The sequence below is a fragment of the Calonectris borealis genome, unplaced genomic scaffold, assembly GCF_964195595.1.
Source record: "Calonectris borealis unplaced genomic scaffold, bCalBor7.hap1.2 HAP1_SCAFFOLD_40, whole genome shotgun sequence".
NCBI lineage: Eukaryota > Metazoa > Chordata > Aves > Procellariiformes > Procellariidae > Calonectris > Calonectris borealis.
The window spans coordinates 795071-807334 of NW_027441454.1; the positions used below are offsets into that span (position 1 = coordinate 795071).

The 12264-nt window shown below is 52.5% G+C and overlaps 1 pseudogene; it reads right to left on the reverse strand.

The window, feature by feature from the left end:
- LOC142076277 (scavenger receptor cysteine-rich type 1 protein M130-like) overlaps window positions 1-12264 on the reverse strand; it is a 294015-nt pseudogene that overhangs the window by 242599 nt on the left and 39152 nt on the right.

Sequence of the window (12264 nt, forward strand, 5' to 3'; positions counted from 1 at the left end):
TTGCCTTTGTTCGTAGTCCGTTTTGTCTCCCTCCAAACTAAAAGAAGGGACCCTTCTTCAAGAGGGCAAACCTGCTTGTCCCAAGAGCACTCCCTCTGGCCACAGGGCTGACTCTGACCATGGACCTGCCTCTTCCTCACGCTGGAATAAAAACATCATGTGCATTTGCTGAAATTTTGACATTCTGCTTTTCTGTGCTCAGGGGTTTTCCCAACATGACCAGAATAGCTGTTTAGAACTGAGATCCTTTGCGCTCTGCCAAGGAAAACCAGTGCCATGATTCAAAATAAATTGTTTCCGTGAAAAGATCAAGGCAGATGTGCTTCCTCCAAATGAGAGAAGGCTGAGCACAGTGCCGGGTGAGTGGTCTCAGCTCTGAAACACTGCCCTTCCGAGGAGAGTATTCCTGCCCTGAGCAGGCCGATTTCTTGCATTGACAAAGAGCAGGTCAGGAGTTTCCAGCTCAGACAAAGAAGGGACTGTTTAATGGGGTCATGACAGAGGATGCTTGAACCCCTCACTGTGTGTGAAACAATAAAAAGAAGGAAAAAGCGTAACTGTGCATCAACCAGGCAGCATGTGAGAGACTTTGTGCAGGGAGGAAAATGACAGGGAGGACCATCCACTCCCCATCGTCCTCTTCTCAGCACAGGTTCCTCAGGGCTTTGGGGCTGCACGTCCAGCCCAGCGGCAGGACCTCAGCACGGCCAGCTGTGCTCACAGGCTCCCTGCTCAGCACTGCCAGGCTGGGAGGAGTGTCCCAGGGGTGCCTGGGGGTTGAGGTGGGAGAGGAGCAGGACATGCCTGGGTGAACAGCCAGGGAGAATGCATGCCTGAGAAACAGCCCTCTGAGCATTGCTCCTTGAAATACTTGTTACTGTAAACATTGTCAAACCCACCTCCCGGGCTGGGATGGTTTGCTTCTGGAAGAGATGAAGACAACCAGCTTTAGCAGAGCTGACCAGGGTGAATGAAGTCGCCAGCCCTCCCCACTGGATGAGAGTCAATGTGAGAAAGCTGAGGGTCTGAGCCTTTCTGGCGAGGAGGGAGGGAGAAAAAATGTAAAAGGCTGAGAAAGGACACAGCCCTGTGGGAGGAGAAGGGCTCAGGCAGTCTGGCCCTAAACACTCTTCCCAGACTCTTCCCCCATCCCAGCCGAGGTAGGTGAGTGCCCAGGCTGGCTCCAACACACCCCAGCACCACCAGCCCCTCCCCAGCATCTCTGCTCCATGGTACTGGGGCTCGGGGTATCTGTGGCAGGAGGGAGCTGGGGTGGGGACACAGGCAGACAGAGACTCAGCTCTCGCTCACAAACTTTCACTGCACAAACACCCAGAAGCAAAATCAACAGTAGCCTGACTCAGGACATCCAGCACCCACCTGCAATGCTCAGCATGAAGGGGTGACCTCTGTGCTGACTGGGAACAAAGACCTGGGGTCTCACTCTCTGCCTCTGCCCCACCACATCTTCCCTTCCGTGATCTCTCTGCAAACCCTGACCCAGGTCTAATGCCCTGCTCTGGCCTTGCCCTCTTCTCCCCACAGCTCACTCAGTGAGTCTCCAGCAGCACCCGAATGCCCTCGGCTCTGCACTGTTTCCTGGGGTTTATAGCACCAATATTCCTTCAAGGACCCAGGCACAGCTCGGGTCTCCCGGGGACTGCAGCAAGGAAGCGTTACTGCATTGATTCTCAAAGGAGGCTGCAATTTCTGGGCTCCTGGAAAGTTTGTAAACGCCTCTGGCAAGGCCTGCCTTTCTCCATAACCCTGAATCCTTTGAACTCTGGGTCAAGAACCTCTAGAGAGGAGGGTGAGGCAGAGCAATCATCCCAGCTCATGACACAATGCCAGAATAGTTCCCAAGGTTAAGACCGTTGTCACCTCCCTGCAGCTGACTATGTATTCACTGACTCTTCTAGGTGTAGGGAGCCCTGACTGCCCGAGCTGACCCCTCCAGCCTCCCCCAGTGGTCAGAGGAAGGAAGAGGACGAGCCAGCAGGAATTTCCTCTCAGCCACAGAGACTTGGAGTGGGGTGAGACCCCTCGGATGCCAGGCTCTCTCCCTGTGGGGAGCGGCCTCCCTGAGGCACAGGGGACTTGCGTGTTGGGGGCTGAAGGGAGCGGAAGTACCGAGATGTCCTCACACTTAGGGTCCATCTCTGCTACCTGGGTGGGCCCAGGGGCCTCCTTTACTCCTGTTGTGGCACAAATAGGGTTGATTCCTCACGGCCCTCTTGGACTTGCATGTCATGAGATACCGTGTCCTTGGCCTCTACTCTGGCTGGAAAGGCGGGAGAAGGTGGCACTGTGGGTGGACACCACAGTTGTGCTGTAGCTGCTAAGGATAATGAATCTCAGCAGGAAGATTCATTTCTTATGAATACCACAATCATTTTAATGTAATGGCCAACGGTCGCGAATGAGTGGTTTAGAGGCTGCTCAAAGAATCACTGTCGAAGTTATTAGCAGGAAGTGATTTTAACAGAAATTTATAAAAGCGCGACTTAACAGAGTTCGATGGCAAGGTTCACTCTATCACTCACTACACGCATGAAGCACACAAAGGAAAAGAGCATGGGGAACTGAGAAGTCCTTGGCTAGGGTAAACACTACTTAACAACAACTAAAACCTCAGCGTGTTATCAACATTATTCTCATACAAAAGCCAAAACACAGCACTTTACCAGCTATTAGCAAGAAAATTAACTCTATCCCAGCCGAAGCCAGGGTATCATGTTAAAACTGAGTTGGGACGATTTATACAGAGGCCGAGAATAAAAAAAGGTTAAGGGAGACCCTCCCGTTGAGTGACGAGCTTCAGAGTAGACCCGGCTGGACCTACCCCTAGTCCCAGACTTGGTCAACGGTTTATGTCTAAAGATTATGTGTTTAGCAGCAGTCTAAGGTTCATTCACAACCTTCAGAAAGATCATAAGATTTTAGCAGACTCTATTTGCTAGCAGGTACTTCCATCAATACACACGCACACGCAGACAGATGCAAAGATGGATAAATATACAAAGATACACCTGTTAAAAATCCCCCTCGAGTTCAGTGAAATACTCACATAAAATGTCTTGGCATTTCTCGACGGGAGAAGGGTTGAGCCTCGAGGAGCATTGCAGCCCAGGTCCCGTGCCAGCCGGTGACAGTCCTCCGAATATCACAAACTCGAGAGTTTGCAAACTCTGAGGAGCATTCATCTGAGAGGGAGATTCTGGGCACAGCCCGCTGCGGTCCAGGAGAGCTCAAAGGGTCCCACTTAGGACCACCATCTATAGGTGCGCAAGATGATTGACTTTAGTCATCTGTAAATTTCCATCCTGGCCACAGTCCAAGGCGGTAGCGACTAAAATTCTGAAGGTTTTGGTGTTTTTACAACTGAGCTACAACTCAGATAAGATGGCGCCTGGGCCAGGCAGGGGGAGTATGTTCCCAGCCTCAGCTGTGCAGAGTTTCTGATACGGTCAAGGAGCGCTCAACCGCCAGACTCAGTGCACCAAGGCCGAGGTTTCACGCGAATTTCTGAGATCAACAAGCGGCCTAGGGAAAAGGTGTGGGTGGGGAGGCACCACCACACCAACACAAAGGTGTGTGCATCACAGCTCAACACACACACTCCTTGTTTCGGGAGTGCTGGTACATGGGAGACCCTCATGCAGGGGAAGCCAGTGCAGCTCAGCTCTCACAGCGTATCTCTGGCTTCCAGTTGCCCTTTGGGAAAAGCTGAGAATCAAATCAAAGCCCTGTGTCACATCTCCCCAGCTCCCTTGGCCCTCTCAAAGACCCAGGAGCATCAGAATAGTCCCAGAGATACATGTCAGAAGATGAAAGGATAATCCAGGTTGGAAGAGACCTCCAGAGGTCAAACCTCCTGCTCAAAGCAGGGTCAGTTCTGAGGTCAAACCAAGTGGCTCAGGCCTTTATCCATCAAGTTTTGCAAACCTCCAAGGATGGAAACTGATCAACATCCCTGCGTAACCTCTTCCAATGCTTAATTGTCTTAGTGGGGAAAAATATTTTCCTTCTCTCCAGTCTGAACCTCTCTTCTCTCAAGTTCTGCCTGCTGCTCTCATCCTCTTCCTTGGCACCACTGTGAGGACCCTGGTGGTTCAATCTCGTTGACAGCCTCCTGCCCCTTCTCTGCTAGTATTTCCCTCCTCTCTAAAGCCATCTCTTCTCCAGGCTCAGCAAGCGACTTTTCTTAACCTCTCAGGAAATGACTTGCCAGCAGCGGTGGGGCAGATACTCAGAGGTCATGAAGGTCATCACAAAGCTGCCCCCAACAAGATGACACATTTGGGGAGGCCAGGAGGAGCCTGGCTGAGAGAGATGGGAGATTTTGGGGAAGGAAGAGGGGCTTTGCCAACAGAGATAAAGATTTTGATAAGGCAAAAAGGGATTCGGGTAATGTTGATGCCTCTGCCACGCTGACTGTGAAAACATTCATGATAGGCCCTTACCCTTTTTCTATCCAGTCACCTTACGCCCTAACCCTACCATTAGATGTTACTCCTCACCCCAACAGGAATCAACTACCGTAATCCCTAACCTCAAACCTTACTTCTAAGCCAAAACCCAAACTCCTAACTGCCTAGCCTTACTCTGTCCTTATCTCTCACCTTAATCCCTAGCCCATTTTCCTAGCATTAAAATGTTGGCCTTAATCCTAGCCCTCACCCCAGCCCTTAAAAAAACCCTAACCGATAAAGTTAGCCCATATCCTAAACACTAACCAGACACCCTAAGCAGAACACCAGAGCTTTCCCCTAAGCCTCTGCCTAATCCCTAACCCTGAAAGGCAAGCTCTAATCCCCAAACGCTAACCTGAACACCTAATCCCTGAAGCCCTCTTTCCTGTGCTCGAACCTGCTCATCTTTGTCCCCTCCCCAACCCTAACTTAAGTGGCTTGGCCAGGGCGGGGATCGTGAGATCCTGGAGCAGTTGCATGGCATTGGAAGAGGAAAGTGAGGTGACCTGTATCTGATCAGCTCATAGGCCACAAGGAGGAGATGGGTGGGAATGCTATGATAAGTCAGCTGTGCCTCGGGATCTTAAGGCCCAGCAGGAGGCACGTGGGCTGTGAAGGCGGCTGTGAGCCACTTCTGTCTCTGGACTTGAAAGGCCAGCAGCAGGAACAGGGCTGGGAAAGGGCCTGTGAGATCACTTCTTTCTGAAGCAGCTGATAGGTCAGCCCTTGACTCATGGCTGGGATATGTGCTCTCAGGCTCACATCTGCCAGTATCTTTGACAGGCGAGAGGTATGTTGATTGTGAGAATCCCTTTCCCTAAGTACCTGGTAGACCCATCCAGGAAGAGGGCTTGGATATGGTTTGTCACGTCCCTTTCACCTGAGTACATGATGGCTTAGTCATGTCCACCTGAGAAACTGAAAGACCAGCAGCAGGCACGTGGCTTGGAAGATCATGGTGAGGTTACTTCCGTCTGGTCAGTTGATAGGCCACAAGAAGGCTGATGAGTTGGGCTATCATTATGACATTAATTATGTCTGAGAAGCTCATAGGCCAGTAGGAGGCACATGGCCATGAATGCAAGTGTGAGGTCATTGGAGACTCCAATCTCCTTGGGTGACTGGCAGTCAGCAGACCAGTTTGTTACGACCCCAGTAAGAAAGGCACTCAGACTCTGTGAAGTCTCATTTAAAATGCCATTTGTTAGAGCCAACACCATCCACAAAGAGACAATTGCGTAGGCTATATTACGTTCCTTCAGATGCTGGGAACACTGAGTTGACAGCATGGCAAGAGATGTGGTGCAGCAAGATGTGCAGATCCCACCCACGGCAGGGTTATCCCATTTTGGTCCTGCGAGCTCTTGAAGTGTTTTCTTACAGGGAAAAATTCTAGTCATAATTTCTACTGGTTTAGGATGAGATGTGCACTTGGGAATTTGTAACTACAGTTTCAGAGAAAGGTAGGGACATGCGGTTGGCCTAAGCGCCAGTAGCTTCCTGCAGACTTCTCTGTTACGATCAAGCTCATCCTGCAAGCCAGGGATAGACTCAGCACAGCACGGCCTGAAGGCCAAGCTGTCCACGGAGCACAGTCCAGCACAGCACAGGCCTAGGCCTGTGCAGGTTTACTGTTACGTGGATCGCTAACTCCTCCATGCACAATGGTCTTCTGCTCAGGATCACCGAACCTCCTGGTGAAGGTTAGAAGGAGGATGACATCTCCTTCAGACAAATAGAGGAACGGACACAGTTTTAGGCCCTGGTAATCACTGAAAAATTTGAAGACCATGGACCTTTACTTGAGGGCCTGGGTTGAAGGGAAGGTAGATGGTGATCCCTGACCTGACATGGGGCCATGCTCTCCTGGACTTGTTTTTAACAAAAAGACAAGGCAGGACTGGTGGAAGATGTGGAGGGTGACTTTGGCTGAAGTGTGGGAGAAGGTGGTAGAGTAGAAAACGGCGAGGGAAGTGAGCAAGACAAATTGTAGCAGGGCTGAGTAGAGAGGAGGGATCACCTCCACCAACCCTCTGGCAGTGCTCTTCCTAACGCAGCCCAGGATGCCGTTGGCCGTCTTTGCTGCAAAGGTGTAAAGCCAGGAGAGGACAAGGCTTTGGGGAGACCTATTAACAACCATCCCATATCTTCTTGGGTATCAGCAAGAAAATGCAGGCAGGCTCTTCCCTGTTGTGCACGATGAGAGGATGAGGGCCAGCGGGCTGAAACAAGTGAGGAAAAACTTTCTCCCCATCAAGACAGTCAAGCACTGGAGCAGATTTCCCAGCGAGCTTGTGTCATCTCCATCCCTGGAGCTTTTCATGCCCAAGATGAATAAAGCCCTGAGCAGCCTGCTCTGACTCCATAGCTGACCCTGCTGTGAGCAGGAGGTTGGCCTAGAGACCTCCTGACCTCCCTTCCAGCATGAAGGATTCTGCATTTCCATCCACCATGGATCTTGCCTTGATGATGGAAGGGAAATCACGCAGGTTCCCGGTGACCATTGAAGCCAAACAGAAAGTTTGGTCAGATGATCGGTGGCTTTCTTGTCCCACTCCAGGCATTGTTGCTCAGATGCAGGGCTGCTTGGCAGGTCCCCCAAAGCAGCCCTGATTAATGCCTATTCTCCACCTTTTCTTTTCTTTTTCCCTTTTTTCCCTGCTCACAATTTCTTCCCCTTGACCATCCTTGTATGCTCCCAGGCAAACAGCCCACCTGTGTTTTCCCTTTTCTCCCTGGCCCTTGTTTTACTTCCTTTGTATGCTCATTTGGTGTTTCTGAGCTTGTCACCATAGAAATTCCGACCTTGGCCAGCAATATCATTGAATGAGTGCAGCGTCCTGCAATTTCTCATGCTGTTATCTTGTCAGAGGCACCCCATGTCAGCATGAGCCATCTGCGTGCACATATTAAAAGCTGGTCCAATGGTGCTTCACTCCTGGGGCACCTTGAAAAACTCTGGGATTTGGCAATAGAAACCTCATGAAGTTTTACAAGTAGAAGTGGTCAGTCCTTTACTGGGGGCAGAGTAACCCCATACGAGAGGGCAGGTTGGGACCTGAACAGCTCAGGACTTACCCTGAGGAGAAGGGCCTGGGCATTGGGAGGGATGCCATATGAGCCAGTGGTGCACGCTCACCATGCATAAGGCCAGCTGCTGTGGGGCTGCATTATGGGGTGCGTGGCCACCCAGACAACAGAGTTATCATTCCTCTTATCTCAGCACTGCTGTGGCCACATCTGGATTATCGGTGTCTGGCTTTGGGGCTCCCTGGTCTGGAGGAATGGGGAGGAACTGTAGAGGCTCCAGAGGAGATCTGCCAGGAGGAAGTTTGGAGCCTGTGTAGGCTGAGGATCCTGGAATTCTTTAGACTGGTGAAGTGGAGGCTCAGGGCACATCAGTAGTAGCCAGCAACTGCTTGAAGGGTGGTTTCAGAGATGATGGAGCTTTTCTTTGTAGTGGGAAGAGAAGAAAACCTCCACAGATTGCAGCTTGGAAGGTTCAGACTGCAGGTGAGGAAAAAGAAATGTTAATCAAAGGGTCATGTTGTGGTGCAAGAGGTCACCCAGAGGGAGTCTGGATCATCACATGGTTTTGTATTTCAAGGTACAGCCAGCGAAGGTGGAGCGATGTCAGTGAAGGCAGAGAAACTCCAGGGTGAGAGCTAGATGGGAAAGCAAGATGGGTGTCTGCAGCCTGAATGAAAAGAGGTGCAGGCATGGACAGTGTAGGACAGCCTGCAGTAGAGATGGCCACGGGTTCTGGCAAGGCTGAAAGGCCCAAGGGAACCAAGGTCTTTGTCCCCTTGGCTATGGCAGCTGCCTCTGCCACCAAAGCCTACCAGGAGAAACTTTATTTTGAGGTGCTGGACTTTGTTTCTTCTTCACCCCTTCTTGGAGAGGCCGGGAAGGGTTGCACAGTTTTTCTACACTTGGCATTCCTCACCCTCACACCCCACTGCCCCGGGAAGAACCCTGGTCTAACGAGGGACAGGATCTGCCTTCCCAGGGTCTGGGGTCAGGGCTTGGCCTTTCTGCTTCATAAAAGAAACCAAGGGTTTTCTCAGCGTTACAGCCACCTGCTCAGTGCCTTTGCCTACCTGCAATCACAGCCTCCAATTATCTGCTCTAACGAGTCCATGGGGAGGCTTTGTCAGTGATGGTCCTCAGTGGGGCCAACTAATGCTTCAAGGTACTTTGAGTTTTGTTTCTCACTTTGACTTCTTGAGCAATTTGTTCAGTCTTCTCTCAGTGTCTGCGGTTCATGGACAGCCCCAAATACAACATGGGGGTCATTAAAATACAGAAAGCCCTAACAAGCCATGTCTCTTCCTGTAATTTTATTCAAGTCTCCAAGGCTTGTACAGGTAATTGGAGTCGTTTCATAGTGTAGTTACAGAGGAAGATTTCAAAGTGCACCTAATAAAAAACATTTTTTATTTTAAAGGTTATATTTTATTACTTTTCAGTTTAGAGAAGAGGTGATAGCGGCATTCTCCAATTGATATTGATCCAGAGTGTCTCCTCAGAAGGTCTGGACAGCTAGGAAAATCAGTCTCTTGAGTCTGACACTGTATGGACAACCTTGCTCCTCACCTCCCAACCCCACCATTTCTGTCATTGGCCACCAGGGATTTACATCACTTTGCCTTACATCAGACTTCTCCACTGAAGTCTGCAGCTGAATGTTACAGCTCCTTTGCACCATCTCCCACCAGCTCTCCTTGGAGAACTGGCTGTGCACAGGCACAGAAGGATTCTTCTGTTTGCAAGCAAAGAAAAGTAAAGTTGCCCCTCAGCCTCCTTTCCTCCAAACTAGGCAGACCCAGAGTCCTCAGCCGCTCCTCATAGGACATTCCTTCCAGCCCTTTCACCAGCTTTGTTGCCCTCTTCTGGACGCATTCAGGTACCTTCAGATCCTTCTTAAATTGTGGGGCCCAGAACTGCACACAGTGCTCAAGGTGAGGCCGCACCAGCACTAAATACAGAGGTAGGATCACCCCTTGACTGGCTGGTTCTACTGTGTTTAATGCACCCCAGGGTGCAGTTTGCCCTCTGGGCTGCCAGGGCACACTGCTGACTCCTGTTGAGGCTGCTGTCGACCAGCACCCCCAGATCCCTTCCTGCAGGGCTGCTCTCCAGCCACTCCTTTCCCAATTTATACTTTGCCTGGCGTTATTCCGTCTCAGGTGCAGAATCCGGCATTTGGACTTGTTAAATTTCATCCCATTAATCATTGCCCAATGTCCAATCTATCTAGATCCCTCTGCAAGGCATCTTGTCCCTCAAGAGAGTCAACGCACCTCCCAGTTTGGCATCATCAGCAAACTTGCTAATGGTGCATTCAACTCCTGCATCCAGATCATTGATAAAAATATTGAACAGAACTGGCCCTAGAATTGAGCCCTGAGGAACACCGCTGGTGACCGGTCACCAGCCAGATGTAGCCCCATTCACTACAACTTCGCCACCAAGGCGAAGGGCTCCGGAGCGGAGGATCGCGCCAGGGAACCCTTCCTAAAGTGGCAAAACCGCAGCAAAAACCGCGAAGGCAAAAGCGCAGGGAGCGAGAGGGAGCCCCAGCCCCCCTGCTCCCCCGAGCCGGAAGAGCGAGCTCCTGACGAGCGGCGGCTCTGACTCAGCGCGGGCGGGGACAGGCGGGACGGTGGCCAAACCCCCTTGGATACAAGAGCAGCGCGGAGGATGTGCGAGCGACCCGGAGCTCAGTGAACAGGGTGGGCAAACAGGGCGTGGTGCGTCAGCAGGGCGTGGCGCGGCAGTTTGGGCGGCAGTTCGCGCCGGCAGGGCGTGCGGGGAAGGCGAGCGGGCAGGGCGCAGCCCCCCTCCAGGCTCCAGAGGCTAGCTCAACTCGTGGTCATCGCCCTCCCAGAAGAGGACCTGGCCATGGTATCCACTCGGCCGAAAGCCATCGCCAGGAGAAACGTGGCGACCCAGCCCGACCCCCACGCAAACACACATCTGTCCAGGTCTCCGGCTGCAGGGAGTGCCTGAGGCTGTCCCTGGTACAGGAGGGCAGCAGAGATGACGCCTGTGTGCGCTGTGACCAGGTGGATGATCTGCTCAGCCTGGTGGCAGAGCTGAAGAAGGACTGGAGAGGTTAAGGAGTATCAGGGAGTGTGAGAGGGAGATGGATTGGTGGAGCCGCACCCTGCCATCCCTGAGGCAAGGGCAGCACATGGAGGCTCCACAAGAAGCGGAGGATCCCCTGGCCTCTTGCCACTAGGCAGAGGGAGGGGACCCAGGACACGGGGGGAATGGACACAGGTCCCTGCTCGGGGCGCCAGGCGAACCCCCGCCCGGCCTCCCTCACCCCAATCTTCCCAGTTGCCCTTATAGAACAGATACGGGGCCCTGGAACTTGAGGGCCAGACAAACGAGGACGCAGATGAAGGCCCATCCAGGGGGTTGCCTGAGGCGAGGCAGTCAGCCCCACGCATTACGACTGCCTCCGCTAAGAAAAAAAGGAGGGTAATTGTCGTAGGTGATTCCCTCCTGAGGGGGACCGAGGGCCCAATTTGCCCGCCAGACCCATCCCACAGGGAAGTCTGCTGCCTCCCTGGGGCCCGGGTGAAGGACATTACTAGGAAGCTCCATAGTCTCATGCAGGCCTCCGATCACTACCCGCTACTGGTTATACAGGCTGGCAGTGAGGAGGGTGCAGAGAGAAGTCCCGAAGGGATCAAAAGGGACTTCAGGGCACTGGGGCGACTGGTGGGAGGATCGGGAGCACAGGTGGTGTTTTCCTCGATCCCTTCGGTGGCAGGGAGGAATACTGACGGGAACAGGAAAACTCATCAGATCAACACGTGGCTCAGGGGCTGGTGCCATCGGCAGAATTTTGGCTTCTTTGACCACGGGGAGGTTTACACGGCACCAGGCCTGCTGGCGACGGACGGAGTTCAGCTGTCTCACAGGGGGAAAAGGATTCTCGCGTGTGAGTTGGCGGGGCTCATCGAGAGGGCTTTAAACTAGGTTCGAAGGGGGAAGGGGATAAAACCAGGCTCACTAGAGAAGCTCCTAGGGACCGCACGCCAATGTCGGGGGAGAAATCGGCAGCCCAGCTCAAGTGCATCTACACCAATGCACGCAGCATGGGCGGCAAACAGGAGGAGCTGGAAGCCATTGTGCAGCGGGGTAGCTATGACTTAGTCACCATCACGGAAACACGGTGGGATGAGTCTCACGACTGGAGTGCTGCAATGGATGGCTATAAGCTCTTCAGAAGGGACAGGCGAGGAAGGAGAGGCGGTGGGGTAGCCCTGTATGTTAGGGAGTGCTTCGACTGTCTAGAGCTCAATGGTAGTGACAACGAGGTCGACTGCTTGTGGGTAAGGATGAAGGGGAAGGCCAACAAGGCAGATATCCTGCTGGGAGTCTGTTATAGACCACCTAACCAGGACGAGGAGGCAGACAAAATATTCTACCAGAGGCTGGCAGAAGTCTCCCAGTCGCTAACCCTTGTTCTCGTGGGGGACTTCAACTTTCCGGACGTCTGCTGGAAATACCACATGGCAGAGAGGAAACAGTCGAGGAGGTTCCTGGAGTGTGTGGAGGATAACTTCCTGACGCAGCTGGTAAGCGAGCCCACGAGGGGAGGTGCCTCGCTTGACCTGCTGTTCACAAACAGAGAAGGACTGGTGGGAGATGTGGTGGTTGGAGGCCGGCTTGGGCTTAGCGACCATGAAATGGTAGAATTCTCGATACTTGGTGAAGTAAGGAGGGGGGCCAGCAGAACCGCTCCCATGGACTTGCGGAGGGCGGACTTTGGCCT